This window comes from Oryzias latipes, chromosome 9 (assembly GCF_053564925.1).
Source record: "Oryzias latipes strain Hd-rR chromosome 9, Olatipes_Hd-rR_3.1".
Lineage (NCBI taxonomy): Eukaryota > Metazoa > Chordata > Actinopteri > Beloniformes > Adrianichthyidae > Oryzias > Oryzias latipes.
In genome coordinates, this window is record NC_136245.1 from 14614061 (window position 1) to 14633272 (window position 19212).

At 37.4% G+C, this 19212-nt stretch overlaps 1 protein-coding gene across 7 annotated transcripts in view; it reads left to right on the forward strand.

Annotated features, from left to right (window-relative positions):
* Positions 1–8163: 8163 nt before the first annotated feature.
* The window catches only part of rimbp2b (RIMS binding protein 2b), a 125018-nt gene continuing 113969 nt past the window's right edge, over positions 8164–19212 (forward strand). For all 7 annotated transcript variants that reach the window (XR_002873875.2, XM_023958637.2, XM_078952719.1 and 4 more), the window contains exon 1: positions 8164–8373. The gene's annotated coding sequence lies outside the window, so the exon portion shown is untranslated. The remainder of the gene's footprint in view (positions 8374–19212) is intronic.

Here is a 19212-nt window from a genome sequence, read left to right on the forward strand (position 1 = left end):
TGAATGTTTGACTTACTTTTTTGGCTTTGTTTGTAATCGTGGTTTTAGGCGACAATATTAGAATATGAAAACAGTATTTTTGAATGTGAAAACTCTGAATTTCAGAGCTAGAATGTAATCTGTCAATGCTCCTTACAACTGTAAGAAACAGAAGAGGGTTGTTCATTTCCTGCTTAATGAGCACGTTGCAAAACACTTAATTTGCATGTAATCAACGTAACAAGATAAATAGAAAAAGTGCTTTCTTTGGGTTTCATGCAGAGTAAGTTATTTTTTCCCCTTTATAAGTTTAAAAGAAAGTTTAAAAATGTACTCAGAAGTTGCAGTAACTGTCCTGTCATGAAACACGGAGGAATGATGAAATATTAATGGGAAGTTTGATGAAAATAAATTTATCAATCCTGGAAATGATTTTTTTTTTTCTTTTTTTTTTTTTTATTGTAAAGGGTGAAGGTAGTTGTTTTTATAATTTACATCATGAATCATTTTAATACTTTGTCTTCAAGAGTTATTAAAAGCAATTTACTATTTTAACAACATTTACATATTTTTTAAGGGCCTATATCATGCTTTTCTTAAGCCTTTAAGATTAAACTGTGTCCATATACATGATAATATATGACCTTTGGCACACTAAAAGAACGATTGTTTAAATGAAATATGAGTTATTTTCACAGTTGATTTCCCTACCTTTTAAGTCAGACGGCTTGATCTCTGAGACCCCAGCTTTCACTCTGTGTAGGTGTTGCCCATTTTATGACATCAACCTAGAGTCGACCTCGGCAGCGTGTTGAACTTTTGCAAAGGTGGATGTGCATGATGTGCAGACAAAATGAAAGCGTTAAGCCGATCACCAGGGATTGGGAGATGATGGTGCTTAGAGTGCCAATTGTTAGAGGAATACTTAGAAATGTGTGAATGGATCAAGATACTGATTTTGGGGTTGTTTTTTTTGTGAGGAATAAACCATTAAATACACTTAAAAGCTCAAAAAGATTATTTTGCATAATATAGGCCCATTTTTAACTCTCAGTAGGTCACAGTTTTGAGATAAAACAAGGTTTGGTTTCCTGAATTTTGCAGATTGCAATGCAACGCTAATTTTAGCTGATTTATCTAAATGGAAAACCTTAAATAATCACTTTTAAGTTTAGATAAAAGGCTGTCAAAAATATTAAACAAAATACATATTTTTCTTTACTCCTCAACTATATTTTGGGCTCCCTCAGAAATTAATTATAACATTTCTTAAATCCTAATAATCTACAAAGCTCCCACTTGACACTGCTCCAATATTTAATGACTTCATGTTGACATTTGCCTGTAATCTTTTAACCATCGAAAACTACTTCTGATTTTCAAAGCAAAACTAAGGCTTTCATTTCCCAAGATTTTAAATTTTCAGCTGGAGACTATTCAGCCTCCCTTTGCCAGTCCTGCTTAGTGAAGACACATACATAAATAGCGATGCTTTTTAAGGTCTCAGGTGATCACATCCCTTGTTTGTTGTCTTATACACACCTTATTTGCCCAGTTGCAGGGTAGCAGAGAAACAACGTTTTTTTGGTATAAATATAAAAGATCTAGAAAACCCTTTAAAAACCACACTTTGAAATACAATACTGTTCAGCAATTTTAATATACTGGTGTCTTTTGATCAGATATTAACATGCCATTTAACATTTTTATTACACCCTTTCAACTAAAGGTGTAATTTGCCTTATCATTGTATGTTGTTTTTACTGACAAATATTAATGAAAGCATTCCTTTCAATTGGTTAATATTTTCTTAAACATACATAAAATGAAATGAACACAAGCATAATCAGTGAGAGTTTTTGTTTAAAAAAAAAAGTGTTTTCTTTTTAAACAAACATAGATCAATTAACCAAATAGTCTTCATGACAAAAAAATAATTTTCCTTTTTTCAATTCTTTAACTGAAGCAAACTTTTCAGGGTTAGCTGTTTGTGAGATGCATCAATATGTAAACATGTAACTGTTTAACATGCCCCTTTTTTTTTAGCTTGTACCGCTTGCTACTTAACACTTGTCAGGTTTGAATCCTCTTTGATTCCAGCACTAATGCAAAGATGATTTCCTTCCACAGCATTTTTAATGTAATAAAGTCAGGACTTGACACCATAGACATAAATATAAACTGTGGCACCATTGTTTTTTTTTAAATAAAGAAGTGTAGGATTTTTTCAATAGTTTTTATTTTCACAAAAGAACCATCATCCTGTTGAGCCCATGGTCTTGTATTAGCTGACAAGCAGCAGCCTGCAGAAAGTCATCTCTGTTTCCCAGGACAAACAGATGAGAAATAATTATATAGTTTAGACCTAATGACTATTTAACCTAAAATGCATATTCTTGTACAATGGAAACATTACAGAAGAAAATATGGGATGTTAAAAATAATGGTCAGAAATATTGTTTGAAAGTAAAGGTCCTGAAAGATCATGCATGCATTTAACATTTTTATTACATCCTTAATTTTTTGATTCATCTAAATTAGTGTGTAACACAAACAAGTAAAATCCTTGTTGAGAGGTTTTTTAAAGACTTGCCTGTGTCACAGTTGTTGGTCTTTTACATTTTTTTACTTAACTATTTTTTAACTGTCACCATTGTGTCATAAATACTGCCCTGAGTTGACCTGAACATGAAAAAAAAGTAGATTAATATTCTAAAAAACATCTTTATGATCCTGGGATAAAGTCTACTACTGCAGTTATTTTTTTTTTCATAATCTGAATGTAACTCCAGTTGCATTTTTCAATAATAGTTGAATTTATTGAATTTTGAAACAGACAATATATGCGATTTATTTATTTTCTTTCTGCAATCTTTTTTTCAAATTACATTTTAACAAATTTTTTAAACCTCAGTGTCTCCTTCAGTTTCGCAGTGTTTTTTGGCCTCTCTTTTTTTTTTTAAAAGGTGCTTTTGTTATTGTTTTTAATTGATGTGTGAGTTGCTTTTCAGTATGGATAAAGTTCTATTTATCTGTTTGGATGGGTTCCTTGTCAAGCACTTAGTCATGAAGTTTGATTTGTGTAAAGTGCTATAAAAAGAACATTGAATTTCATTTTAATTATATTTATAAAGAGGACACTCCATTTCAGAAATGTTATTAGGCCTTTAATGACAGCAGTCTTCTTAAGGAATGCTGCATCTGACAGAGAGTGAAAAATTCCCAGCTAAAAACATTTTCCGCAGCAGGTCTGTAATGTGCTGGCCTTCATGTCAAAGTGGAAACAGTGTGAAACTAATAGCTGAGCCACTGGACTTTGCTGGGTGTCAAATCACTGTTGTCACAGTATTACATTTAAATCACAAATACACAATCAATAAAAGCTTCAGTTCTGAGCTCTTTTCCATTCAAATGAATTGTTTTGTGAAAACGCTACCAGACTTGAGAGCAAAAAAATGTGCCTGATAGGAAATGATAAAACAAATCCCTTTTTTTTAAATAAAATTATTAGTCTTTCGTATATCAGTTTTTAATATGACTGCAACAATTTTGATGTCAGAAATATGTTTTAAAATTAAATAAGCCCTAAAATTGAAAGCTTTCTAAAAGCTGATCTTGCCAATCTTTGACTAGAATGTAGCTGCAGATGGCTATACAGTTACATGTATTTCTCATGGCAGCTGCACCATGGCTCAGGTCTGTTTGTACTGACAGTAATCCAACATCCATATTATGTAATGCAGCAAAATACAGATATTTATAATCTGGGCATGCTGATGTTATGATGTCATCACCTCTGAAGATGACAACTGTTAAGGGGAACATGCAGACTGTTCTGTCATGGTGAGTTTTTGCTTGTAAAAGAATAGGAAACAACATTAGAATGCAAGGCTTGAATTGGTATCTTTCTTGCACCAGGGGGCAGCTGGCTGACAGAGGACTCACAAGCTGGAGCAACCCCAAAGACAGCCTCAGAGGGAAGCTGAGTTAAGCCCGAAACAAAGGTTGGTCCCAGCACACATAATATGGGCAGTGTGGCGTTTATGAAGCTTTTAATGGAATGAGCTCTGAGAATTACCAGTGGCAGTCAATTTAAAGGCCCCAACAACTCAATATTAATTTATTTGAAGCTACTCAAATTTTACGACTTAATAAACTTAACTATTTTACAAATGATGTGAGACTACTTCAAAAAAGTGCGTGCAGAAAATGTTTTAAAAAAGAGTATCTAACTTAAATGCAAAAGAAGAAAGAAGAAGAAAGAAGAAAACACTTCTAAAAAACAAATAAAACTTAGAATATAAAGCCAAGCTTTTGGATCAGTCACACAGGATGAGTGATCCAATGAATTTATTGATTGATGATTAGGAAATAAAAGACTGATGCTCATAGAGATAAAAAAAATCTAATCTAATTAGTTTATAATACGCTGTATATATATATTAAAAAAAAGCCCCTCTCACCCTCCGCGGGTGGTTTCTCCTCCAAGCTCGGGTCCTCTACCAGAGGCCTGGGAGTTTGAGGGTCCTGCACAGTATCTTAGCTGTTCCTAGCACTGCGCTTTTCTGGACTGAGAGGTCTGATGTCTTTCCAGGTATCTGTTGTAGCCACTCCTCCAGCTTGGGGGTTACTGCCCCGAGTGTTCCAATTACCAGGGGCACCACTGTCACCTTCACTTTCCACGCTTTCTCCAGTTGTTCTCTGAGTCCCTGGTATTTCTCCAGTTTGTCATGTTCTTTCTTCCTGATGTTCCCATCGCTTGGCACTGCCACATCCACCACAACAGCTTTCCTCTGTTCTTTATCCACCACTACAATGTCTGGTTGGTTCGCCATTACCATCTATCAGTCTGGATCTGGAAGTCCCACAGGATCTTTGCCCTCTATGTATATATATATATATATATATATATATATATATATATATATATATATATATATATATATATATATATATATATATATATATATATATGCAGCATGTTATAAACTAAAGAATTACATTTTGATTAATAAGGGACAAGGACAGGGTAGGATTTGGTGTTCTAGAGATGTGAAATGCATTTTCTTCAGCCTCTTTCATTGAAAATTTCTGAAGGAAATCAGTAAATTCTAAGCTTTGAATAAATGTGTCTGCAGATGGAGACCTGCATTGAAACTTTTGTTGTTTTTAATCATCATCCCACGGAAGTTGAGACTTGACTAGACAATTTTCATTTGTGTCTTTCTTGTTACCAACGAGATTTTTACTGCTAATATGACAAAACAATGAGTTTTCAAGAACAAGTATCATGTTGTTTGTTTTTTTCATTTGTGTTACTGCAGAAATACTTAATGCTATTTACTGTGACATCTTTGTTTCTGGACATCAACATTACTGGTTCAAAGTTGAACTTTATGTACAATACGTACAAAAGGAAAATGACAGAAGATGGATCTCAGTATCCATGAAAGAGTTTTGATACTTCAAAAAAAGAGAAAAAGGGAAGCTGAAGACATCTGTAGAGACAATGGCTCTCTTTTTCACAATAATAACAAAAGCTTTGCACTTTGTACAATAAACTCACAGTTAACAGACTGCTTGAAATGACAATTCCATTCTGAAATTGCTGTTTAAGCATCAGTAGGTGAGAAACAATCCTGCATGCACAGTTAAAAAAACAAGCTGTATATTTCCCAAAATCCATGTAATTACTGAACATTGTAACGGTTTCATTTAGACAAATTCACCTGACAGACTTCAATATTCAGTGAAAATCTCATGAATTGGGTTCTTTTATGAGGAAAAATAAATGAAAGAAACAAACAAACCACAGAAGCTATAACTTTTGTCAATTTAAAAGCCAAATGAGGTGAACAAATATCCCCCTTTGGATGTAACGATTGAACATGTTGTCCTTGTTTTTTAATGTTCTAATTGATGAAACCAGAGTTATGTGTTTAATTGAATAAGCCCTGCACATGCAGAAATTTGCTTGTAGATATGAAAAAAATGAGAACGACATGTTGTTCCATAAAAACCTCTGGGAAAGATTTGATTTCCTGTAGAGTTACTGCTTGAAAAAAAACCAGAATGATACAAAACCGGCTAACTTCTAGCTGAGCAAAGATGAATTGTTTTGTCATATTAGGGATGTCTGATATCTTCAGTATTCATGACCTCGGCTTCCTCTAGACTGTATACTTGGCTGCGTTCTTTGTGTTTGGTTGCACCACATTAAGTTTCCAGTATATGCAGGATCAAGAAAATGTCAGAGCCCTCATTTCACGCCTCCAAATGTGTCCCAGTCAGGCTGCCTGAATCAAGCCTGGAGCTCCCTGTCTTCCATCTGACATCATTTGACAGCTGTCTGCACAGGTTTGGTTACCTTTAATGCCCCCATAGACATGGACTCCATTCCATCAATTGAAAGTCAGCTGTTGATGATGTGCCCTAAAAATACTTCTTTGGGCGTCATTTGCATTTTGACAAAGCTTCATCACATGTGTGCTTCAGCTACATCAATGAGCACATTGGTGGATAAAAGTGTTCATTTAACACGATTAGCTGTTCTCTTTATCTGACCTTTGAAGGGCTTAAACATAAAATAAATGATAATAAAGCCTTTTTCAAAAACATCAAACATTCTCCCCATTCTTTGATCATCCGTTTCCCTCTTGTGTTAAAGTCCCATTTCAATTATCTTTTTATCTATTGTAAAAGTGATCCCCCCAATTATGATTATGCTGTTCTTAGCCAAAACCAAAATATCTGTGTTGGACACAGTTCCTGCAGAGCAGCAGGAGTTCATTAGAAATTCACCTCTGAGTTGTGGGCTGGACTGGTGGTGCGGAGTAAGCCTACCCTCATTTCCCATCATCCCCATCCCCTTTACACTCTATACCCCCACCTACCCCTCACAACCCCAACCTAACATTACTGATGCAACAAAAGCGGCGAGCAAAAATTATATAATTATATTAATTATATAATTTAAAAAACCCAATTTTGTTTTGGCTGAATTTTCTTTATACATGCTATAATAATGGATTGGATTTATCTGCGCTTTTCCAGATGCTCAAAGTGCTTACAGTGTCCATTATTTATTCACTCCACATTCATACTTGGTGATGATGAGCTACTGTTGTAGCCACAGCTGCCCTGGGGCATGCTGACAGAAATACACATTCACATTCACACACCAGTGGAGCCACACTGGAGGCAAGGAGGGTGAAATGTCTTGCCCAAGGACACAACAACAGTTGGCTGGGGGGAGCAGGGATCGAACCGCCGACCCTTCAATCATTGGACGACCTGCTTAACCTCCTGAGCCACTGCCGCCCGACTGTTCTCCATCCCAAGAAAAATCCCACTAGAACGTGTTAAAAACAGCAAAAACACGATTTTCATTGTTGTAGGATCAATGAAAGCTTTTACATATTTTTAAGTCAAGTTTAAAAAAATTATTTGTCATGTTTGCTGGGTGGGACACAGAAAACTAATGCTGTGCCTCTGTGTCCACAGTCAGGAAATCATGCATGTTCTGGCCCCCTTTTCAACTCAGTGCTCCTCTCAGGGTGCATCACCACTATCAACCACAGAGGGCACACGGTGTACATGCTGTGCTGCTCTCCAGTTCTCCATGTAGTTAAGGAAAAAAAAAAAAGAACGGGATGGCCCAAATAATCCTCTTTAATACCCTTCTGCACTTGATTTCCTGATCCACGATTGGATAGTAATGATGTTACTGCTGTTTGTGATAGCTGATTGGTCTGGACCTCTGTGCTGAGAGTGAAGGTTTGACAAGCCCAGCCCCTCAGGATCTGTGTGGCACAATGACCCATGACGAGGCAGTGTTCCTGTGTCAGTTTGCAAATCCAAACAGCTTAGATGCTCTGCAACAAAACCGGGAGCACGGACCAGTGGGCACGCAAGACAGCCTCACATGACCTTGCCAGCTTCAATCATAACAGCTTATTAGTAGCTGATAGGTGATCAGGCCACACAGTGGTTGCATGTTCCTACAAGTGTGACTGCTGACATTAAGACATAGATTGACCAGCCCTGATCTAAGACATCCTGGAGAGGGAGCCATGCTCAGAGCTGCTGCACTGCCTCTGCACTCCTGCATGCCTGAGTCTGTGTGCGTGAGAGCCAAAGCGAGAGAGAGGGAGGAAGGAAGGGGGCGTTATGATGTCTGTGCTCTGCTGCACAGCCACAGTCGTGTGAGCTGAATGATGCTTGCTGAATGTTGCTCTCTCCCTCTCTCTCTTTCTGTGCCTCTTTCTGCCGAGCACTGATGAACCATTTTATGCAACATAGCTGCAATAGCCATCGTCTGCTGCTGACTGCTTCTTTTCAGCCCTTCCACCACTGTGAGAAGCACCTGCCATTTCATCGGAGCTTTCTGCAGAGGTAATGTGCTGTCGGCTGACAAGCTGTGCATGTTTTACTGAGTAAGGGCTTGTTGTCCGGACTGCATGTTCCCTGTGCTGCTGCTGCCTCTGCTTCTGGAGGGATTGAGGATGGCTGTAATGTTTCTCAGAGGCAAAAGGAAATTGGGGGAAATGCACCCTTCCTGTCCAGCACTTGTCCTTGTGTGCATGTGCTGGGAGATGGATCGGACTGTTTTTAACTCTTCTGAGCAAGAGTGCTGGTTAATCAGAGAAGATTCAGAGGACATTATACATCATTTGCATGCAGTAGGAATACAGTGCCTGCATTTTTCTATCACTTCAGTGATTTTGTCCTTTTAGAAGACACTGCCATATAAAATAAAAAAGAAATTTATTACCCTGGTGAGAGCAGTCTTTAACATCTGTGGGTGATGTAACAGAATTTTTGGGTTTCATATTGCCTCTCTTGTCACCGTCATGCCAATCAGATAAGGCTTTTTGCAGATTGTACTCAGCAGAGATGAAAATTGTTAAATGAGCTTACAGTACAAAAACTAGTCTAAAGGAAAACTGTGGCTTGAAATGGGTTTTTTGGTGTCAGCTGTTATCCAAGCTCTTAGGTGGATCTGCTGCTCTGTGAAGCTGCTATCATACATCTATGTGCAAACTACAAGGACTGCTCCATGTGCATGAGGTTGAATGATACCATGTGTTATGGGAGGCATTTATGAAGAACTAAACCCTTTAATATTGTACCAACTGTTTTTTAAGTTCACTTTTCAAAGGGGCAAGGCTCTAAGGGTGGCACTCACAGAAGCCTGTCTCAGCTGTGGGAATTGCCAGTTAAGGCTGAGCTGTGATTCTCCATATGACAGAAAAATGCTGTCTATTTTTGTGCATGAATAGAAATGCTTTTTCTGCTGCCTCCCAAGGTCAGGCATTTAATGAGCCTCCATAACAGGGACTGTCGGTCTCGCCTCACACCTTTGATGCGAGGGTGTATTCTACCACTTTACTCTTTTTCAAACTATTTGTTGTCCGGCCCACCTTGATAAGAACATATGACCATCCATCATTCCCCTGGTTATCCCTGAGCTGTTGGCAACTCACTTTTATCTTCACAACACACAGACACACGGGAGAACAAAATTCATCTTTCAAACCCAAATTTGTTCACTCTCCATGGAGATGACTGCCAGAAAAAAAGTATTAAGAGGTAGATACTGGAGGTGATGATGAGGAAAGGGGCTGCATAAGCATGGGTGGACAGAGTTAAAGGTGAAAAAAATAAAGAATTGGACTGGATTTTTTTCCCAACCCAGTTCAACAATCAATATTTTATACAATAGCCGCTTTAGCACTAAACAAAATTAGATTTTATTCCTAGAAATAATAGTAGGCTATATTATATAATACATTTGGCAACAAAAATAAACTCAAGGTCAGTATTAGGTTATTTCCTAAACTCCATGTCTTTTTTTTTTTTACTAGTTTACATTTGATACTGACCTGTGTAATCAATATCTTTTGGTAAAAGCAGTGACTAGTAAATCTAACCAGACATTCATTCATCTTCCTTCGTTTAATCACTTTCGGGGTCACGGTGCTGCTGGCCACCATCCCGGCCACTTGTGGGCGAAGGCAGGGGACACCCTGGACAGGTTGCAAGTCTGTCGCAGGGCCACATATCCATATCCACATCCATTCACTCTCACACTCACACCTATGGCCAATTTAGAGTTGCCAATTGACCTATGAAGCATGCTTTTGGACAGTGGGAGGAAGTCAGAGACCCTGGAGAGAACTCACGCATGCACGGGGAGAACATGCAAACTCCACACAGAAAGGTCCCTTGTTGATGTTCTGTTTCAAGTCCCCCAGCCAGGACTTGAACTGGGAGTCTTCTTGCTGTGAGGCTAGAGTGCTAACCACTGTACCACTGTGCCGCCCTAACTAGACATTTACAACAAAATGTCAGTTATTTTTTTTTGTTGGTAGAAACTAGTTCCAAGAGTAATGCCTTACATAGTACTATTTGCTGTAACAAATTAGTGTAAGTTATAACTGATGAATTTTTAATAATATTTTACTCATTACATGCTTAGTAACTCTTGTATTACAACCATTTTACTATCTAAAATGTATCTGTTGATATGTGGAAATAACAGTTTAAAAAAATTCTACAAACTAAATCTATTTTTTCGCTCATAGTTGGTCCTATGTTAAAAAAATAAAAAACTGGTATAATAAGGGAGCAGGATTTTCTCTATAGGTTTCATGCACCCACAATTTTTCATTTAATTTTTGTGTTTCTTATAATCTAGTCCTAAATGCTTTTGCTGGTTAGGTTGGAGTATATTTAGCCTGGTATTTTTGGCAGAATTTTTTGCTTAGGTTTTTCTGAGGCACATGGGCCTCAGGTTGTGTATTTGGCATCTGTTTTCTTTTTGTTTATTCACAGTACATATTTTTTTATTTTTAAAAAACAATCTGGGTTAAAAGTTGAGGATTGGTCCTGCAGTTGTGTTTCATGTACTTTTCACAAAATATAAAATATTTCAATTGTCATTATTACAGTGTCAACTTGTTTATCGCAGGGTTACATTCTTAATATAACTTGATCCTATTGATGTTTTAACGCTGTAAAAACCCCTCAACACACACTTTATACCCTTGTCTCAGACAGACATTTTCACACTTTTCTCACTTAAACTCTCAAAGTTCAAACTCACATAGCAAAAAAAGTCCAGTACTAGAAATCGAAAACAAAAATCTGATCGTGATGATTTAAGTACATTTATCAAACTGAATGGATTGCGTACAATAGACCTGGCACAGAGGAGATTGATTGAAAAGATCATTAGCTAATCAGGACGCAGATCACAATATGGTGTGAAAAAAATGTAAAAATAATGCATGCAAAATTGGGGTACACTTCTAACAGATATTTTTGTGTGTAAAAACAGCATGCAGTGAATGTATTTGATATTTCTTCAGTGTTTCTTTTAATTCTCTTACAGTGATTCTGGTATGAATAGGAACTCCAAAGCTTTTGACAAAATAAACCTTTTTTACATCATGAAATACAAGCAACTTCAAAAAACACATCATATGGTATGATTTTGACACCTGACGGAAATGACAAAGTAAAAGAATAACTTTACCCAAAATGCATTTACATTTTAGTGAAAACACTCATCTTTGGCCATATCAAAAATGTCCTTGTGTTGTGGAGCTGTAGGGAGTTACAGGGGTATGAGTGGGGGTATGGCTCAGTAAGTATGAGGCTGTAGGAACAGCTGGAAGACTGCTGCTGCTTGCACCTGGATGTGGCCTGGATAAAGCACGTGACCCTGCCACAGTGTGAGGCATTAGTGATATGAACAGCAGGGTCCACGGCTGCTATTACATAACACCGTCTTCACTGGGAAATCTCTGTAAAGATGGCTCCAAGAGACTCTGTGACAGCAGAGTGAAAGTGCTTTATCTTTGTCAGCAACCTCACCACTGGCTCTGAATATTGCACGGCCCTTAGCACGACAGACCATTTACCTCTCGAGAGTCAACAGAGTCTCTTCATTTGATGACAGTTTTACATTTATGCAGTTGTTAAGCCTCCGGATGAGTGCCTATCCACTCAGATATTCTCTACGAGCACTAGCTCTCACCCATAAATGTGTGTTTAAGTACATATGTCTCGAAATACAGAGCACTGCAGTCTGGCTCCTTACATATGCACATGTGTATGTTTACACTCACCTCATGATTAAGTTACACCACTTAGCTCTCACAGCTCCAATGTAACGCAAGCAGATATGCTACTATAGTAGCTGTCGTCATGTCAGCAGTTTGACTGACTGATGCGACACAGGCTGGCTGCTAACATAACAGAGAGATTTGAATAAAGTACCCCTTTTGTCACTTCAGGAATCTGACTGCATTCCTGATTGGTTGCTTCTGGAGTTGATCAGTTATTCCTATGCGGTTCAGATGGGCAATGCATGCAACAAGACATTCAAGACATGAAGAACTTGCCCCATTGATTAAGGGTTATCTTAGCTGAAGCCTTTAACCCTTTAACACTGGAGATGTCATCGGTGACACCTAAACAACACATGCTCTTTGATGTACTGTAACCACTCCTGTTTTTCTCCTCTTCAGAATCCATTGGAATTAAGTTTGTTGTGTAAACGATAGAAGAGTTACGATATTCGAAATAATGTCAGCACTAAAGCTAAAACTCCGGTGTTAAAGGGTTAGACGTGCATAACCACTGCATGATGTAAAACAGATTCATATTTCTATTTTCCTACAGATGTGGTTGTTGCATTTAACACCACAGAGGGCTGATCCCTTGTATTTCCAAACAGTCAGCCATCTTTTATCCATTGTAAATCACATTTTCTTATATTACATATAAGCAATGTATCACTTTTTTGACATTATCTAAGATAAATTTGAAATTTTGAATTGTGTTTTAACATTTCCACTCCTTATAAAGTGAACCATCATCAGGGATGGCCATTGTAGTTATTCAATTTCAATTTCAGTTTCTTTTTGAATGTCCACTGACATTGGCAAGACCCTGAACCCACATTGCATCTGATGGCTTTGTTAACACTAGTTTGGGAATGGCTGACTGTGACTCTCTGACTGACTGTGACAAATTCTGAACCTTTGAAAAGGTAAAAGATAAAAGATAAAAAAAAAAGATTTAAAAGAAAAAAAGGTAAAAGAGTCAGAAAGTGTTTTTAGAGTGTGGTGATTACAATTTCAAAAAATATCAAAACTTAAAAAAAACCACCTTTGGCAGCCATTTCATCAAGTTCATTCCAATGGAATGACACTTTGTTTGGAGGAGAGTTGGTAAACTTCCATTTTCTGCCTTCTCTGGAGTTCAAGTCTGTGCTTGAATGTCCTCTCAAGGACATTTGGGGACACCTTTGTGTTATCTTGGTCGTATGCTGTCATGATGACAGGTTAACTGTCACCTCAGTCTTAGTCACTCAAGTCAGTGCCCCCTTGAGCAGGTGTCTGCTCCCAAGAGGCTCCCCAGTTGCACGACTGTGGCACTTACCCCTTTCACAGTCAAGATGATTGACCCTGGTCTTGAGTGGTGGCAGGAGTTTTTTTAAAGGCAGAGTTTTAATGTTCTCAGAAAAGAGCTTTTGATCCTACTGAACATCTTCTCCTTGCAAAGTTGCTTCTCTGTCATTTGCAGGTTTGAGCCTCTTCTTTGCCACTTTGATCTTAAACCCGTGGATCTCAGCTTGTAGGTTAGCTGGCGGCAACAAAATTCCCTTTGCCTGGTTCTTAGCATTCTGCTATTCTAATCTAAAAAAGTCATCAAGTATTTTTCTAAAATGTTTCCATCTGATTTAAGATTCCAGTAGATGTACCACGACCTAAACTTCTCTTGCCGAATTAAGATTGTGCCTTCTCATGTAGTTTTCAGTGGTACCAGAAACATCATTTACCATCTAGATTAGACAGGGTTAGGAGGTGGTGGTTTCCTCCAGTTGGGATTATAGTAGCTGCACTCACACCTCTGGACATGATCAGAGGTCTGACATGTACTCATGTGATGTACTTTCTTACCCAGGATATGCATAACACTATCAAAGTCCTGAACCAACCCCCCAGTGTGTCCCATCGTTTGCTGACTGAATGCTCTTTAGCCCAAGGCCTGATTTAAAAATAAGTAGAGAAAGCTGTCACTCTTGAACATCAACTTTTGTGTGCTAGGACTTTTAAAAAGCTTGCCAATATTTTAGGTCGACAAAGTTACCCGCTCTTGTTGTCTTTATGTGTTTTGTGCAAATTTCTTGCTTTTGAGAAATCTTACCCTGGCTTTATGGAAGATGTTTTGGGAGAATGCCATTTTGCCCCCCAACTAAACTTTGTTTTTACACAAGCACACCTCATCTTAAATTGGACAACAGTTGAATCCTGCATGTTTTCTTTGAAACTAACTTTTTTTGGACAAATTTGATGAACACAGCAAAAACATGCAGACCTTCCTTTTAGGCTGTGTTAGAATTGGAGCTTTTCTTTGCAAATTATGTGATCCTGTATGTTATTAAGGACAGCAGTGCAACAGCCAGGAAGCTACTTCACTTAACTAAACTGTCACAGTTGAGATTTAGGACTGCAATAAAATTATTGGAAATTTTGACTATGTAAACACTAAAGCATTTCCAGACACAAAAGAAAACCTAGCATGAAAAAGGTAGTGCTATAAAAAAAGTTATATGGCAGATTAGTGACACCAACCTTTTTGTTTACAAAGAAAAAAAAAGAAAACCAAACTATTGATGTTGAGATGAATTCTTAAAAGGACTCCAAACTTTTTTCCTATGATTTTGCAAAACAAAAATGAAATCTTTGAAGCTGCAGTCAGAAAAAACAAGCAAACAAAAATAGCAATATGAAGAAACAGCTATTAAAAGATGTTTTAAAAGCTAAAACAACATTGTTTCAAACTCCCTAAAGTACAGGCAGTCTTTAAAAATCTTTCCAGGGTAAAACAAAAGATATCTAATTTAAAGGGTAAAATGTTGGTCACGGTTAAGGCTGTATGAATATTCATAGAAAGACCATGTTTTTCTTTAAACTACAAAAAATGTAAACAAAAATACAGTTTTTTTTTATTTTTCATCCAGAGATCACCACAGTGTATTCCACCAGTAATTTACATATAAAGTGACAATGCCTTACTGACATCAGTCAGCTTTACAAACATATATAACCCTACAGAGTAGTTTTGATTTTGATAGGCAACAGTTAAAGTGTGTTCTTTAAAATTTCATTTCAACATTTTTCATCCATAAGATGATAGCATTGAAAAAAAGCACCAAAATTGTTATTATCGACTAACTTTTACCTATAAATGAAGTTCATGCACCGCTCCTTCTGGATAACCTGTTTGTAGAAGTGTTCCTTTACTTTCTTTAGTTTTAAAAGTCTCTGTCTCAATGGATATTACTGCCAGTGTCGTGTCTCCACACATTCCTGACTTTAGACACATAATCCTTCAATTAAAAAATGATGTTAAACAATAGTAAATAATGATTTGAAAGCTGCATTTGACCTGCTACCACTAATTCTATTATTCCTTACTCGCCGTGTCACATTCTCTCGGCTCACCAACCCCCTCTGCCTTGAGCCACTCCTACTGCGTTGCCTCACCTAGTGTATTTCTGATGCACATTTTTAGTGAATAAAAAAGACTAGATGGGTCACAAACTTGGCATCAATGGCAGGAAATAAGCAAATCAAGTAATTAAAAATTAAGCATCTTTTATGTTGATAGAAAGACCAAAACAGTAAAGTGCATGCATCAGCTGCAGCTCAGTCAGTGTGTGCAGCACAGGCTGAGTGCAGGTGAGGCACAGGTGGCTGGTGCCTCACATGCCGCTTTCTGGTGTATTTGAACAGAAAATTTGTAAATTTGCTTGTTTTTTAAATTATTTTTTATGAAAGAAATGTTAAAAACCAACACAGACAAAAGTAATCATAGAATAGACAGGTCTAAAAAAATTATTTATTATTTTATTACTTTAAAAAAAAAAAATTATATCCATTTTCCCCTAACTGCATGCCGCTGCACACATGTGATTTGGCCTAATAGTATGTCTTTTCAAACAAAGAAATGAATCGTCCGCTAAGATCATTGTTGCAGCCCATGGATTTTATGTGGTACACATTTTTTTTTATTCAGTTCAAAATCTTTAGTCGGGTTGAGTGTGGAGGTGCGTGTTTGTTTCCATCTCCCCTGTGATACTATATACTATGGTGTTTCATGGTGATAGGCTCATTGGAGTCTATCAACACAATACGCCATAGAAAAGGTGACAGGCTCAGATGATCGCATTGTATTATGGTGATAGGCTCCGATGAGGTGTCATTTATTGATTTACAATTCAAGATGAAAAGCGAATCCCGTTGTGTAATCCTGGCCAAAAAAAAGCATCTTTCGAAGACAAAACCTTCATGACTTTACATTTACAGAGACAGGCAGCAGGGTCAGCTCAGTGAGTCTGGAGGCTATTTAGATCTGTTCCCAAAGGTAGACAAACATCTCGGGGAGTGGGGGTTGGTAAAGATTATGTAGATCTTACCAAAATCCACCGTCAGTGATGATTATTTGTCAGGATTTGTTTTGTAATAAAAGAGCTTATCTCCACAGATTCAATCTGAGTCTCTGCCTTTCTACTAATGCTGTCAGTTTTGCTTACTGTGTATACTGGTTGTAGTCTGCGCCTGGGTTCATGTTAAAAGTTAATTAAACCGTAACTTTCCAAAAACGTTTTTTTTATGTTTATCCTTGCAGGCGATATGACACATGCCATCTCTGGTTAAAAAACAGAATTTCCTCTGATGTCTGATTTAATAGTTGGACTCCCCCTGTTATGTTCATGTCTTTTATCGGGGATCACCACTGCTCTGTACTGTCCATCTTGTTGGAGGTTAATTGCTTAATCTTTGAAATCACAATATTGGCAGGCATTGCCACAAGCAAACTGTGCCAACGTGTTAAAGGCACACTTGTTTCTGCACCCCTTTTTAAAAGCTGGAAGTGATTAATAGGATCCTAATGTACTGTGCAGTTACATGTTTGTGATTATGTGGGTGTGTAATTTATTCCTATGTCCCAGGGAAGAAAAATTCCCACGGAGTATGATAAAAACAAAAAAATAAGAAAGAGCCTGACTTTGAAATAATCTGTTAGACAGCATTTTCTGTTTGTAACATGTCACATTTGTTACTCTGATGGTTAGATTAACTTATCTTTTTAGTCTCTAAGGGTTTAGTTTGTCCAATCTACTGTTGGCACAGTAGCCCATCAATGAGGAGGGCCACAAGATAATTGCTTTAAGAAGCTGTAATAGGGTAGATTGAATTAGCTTTGCCCTGACTAAAATAAATTAAAAAAGGTCACCATGACATGCAGACTACTAAACAGACTCATAATAACTGCTCATCCTGACATATCAATACACTAGATTATGTTTGAGACTCACACTAAAGGATTACCGTGAGACTTCTGCCCTTCAACTGCCTTAATGCTTTAATATTATTTGAGTTTCACTGGTGTTCATTATTTTTCTAACAAAACAGCAACTTAGTTCATTCTGTTTTACTAAAATTTGCATATAAAATGAAGTAAATGTAGTTTTAAAAATCAATTTATTTTCAGAAATAATTATTTTGGAAATCAACAAGCCAATCAGTCACAGAGTTTTTGAATGTATCTTTTTGTGGGGGACCACAATAATACTATATACTATAATATGATTTAAGACTTTAAAGTGCAGGGATATTTATGCAGGGAAGTTATCTTCAAAAGAGATGAGTTTTGTGTGTGGGTGAGATTGGATAGAGTGAAGTCAAAAAGCATGTGTGATGGTAAAAGTCATGAAGTCCGAACCCAGATTGTAAACAGAGGAATAATTGACTAATTAAAAAAAATAAAATAAACTAATGTACAGCTGAATGATCATTCTTCAAGAGTGCACAACATTTAGCTAATTATCCCTCTGTGAGGATTTTGATCTGAACAACCACAAACAACAAAAACCCAGGAAATGGAGTGAACCGTTATTATAGAGCTGAAGATGTTTACAGAAATTGTGCGAGTAACTTTTACAGAAAAAAATAGACTCACTGGATTAGTCTGTGCACTTCCTCATTTTCCGGTTGCTAAGAAGTACCAGGTACTGCCTGTTATCGTCGTGACTGGGGACCAGTGCTCGAAGAAGAGCATTGTGCTGGAGGCGTTGTTGGGTGACGCTGCCGAGAGAGAGCAGTTAGTTCTAGAAAACATTTTAAAGAAGTGATGCATGTTAGCAAAACATGTAATTTAGACATTTTAAAAAAAATCGTATTTGTTGGGGCATATCTGTTTAAGAATGTGGAAAAAATGTCACGTCTTTTTTAGATATTATTCATAGTATAAGTTCAAAGTGTTTGATAGGAAAACTCTGACGACCCAGCATTTTAGCCGCATTTAACTGTAATATCTCTGAACAAATCTAAGGATATGAAAAAGCCTCATAAACTCTTGTGCACTTGTAACTCGGATCTGTGCATAAATGGGATTTTGTCTGAGTGTATCAGATGACTGGTACTATTACTACTAATAGTACTATACTCGAACTATTTAAAGATTTGAATGCTGTAAACATTGATTAAGAGGTGCTCTTTTTAATTTGGGAGGTACGGCTTGTTGGGGTGCAGGGCAGGACAGAGACAGTCCTTGTCCAGATGTCTTTATGCGTTAGGGAGGATCTAGCACTGCGTCTTGCCATAAGAAGCAAACACTAATTACCCATTGGCCCCAGGTTGTATATGTGCAGCTGGGGACATGTGGCTAAAAATAGCATGGCTTGTTCCCACGAGTGGAGGGCACACAGCACCATGGTATTAGAATTCAGCACTAAAACGTGGAGAGAAAAGGTCATCCTCTGCCATGACCACAAATGTCAGGGTTAGGTACAAGCGTGGCATGGAGTAACAGCATGTTGAACTGGAGCAGCACCTCCTGCTTTATCCTTAGCCTCCATTCTAAATCCATAAAGTCCTTCTCTTTGTAGTTGATTCATGTTACAGTGCTCTCTCTATGACACAAAAACAGCATCTGCTTCCACCTGACTGGAGCAATGAATTATTTAAGGGAGGCATTATTGTATCCAGCCAGTAGCTCAAAACTAACAAAAAGTCTAGGTTGCGCTATCAACGTTTCTCACTAAGTGGTTGAACATGAAGAGTGGTTGTTTTTTTTTTTACTTTGTTGGCATCTCTTACTTGTGTGGGTTTGTGAGGCTCTGCTCGAATTAGTTCTTTGGTCTCATTTTTG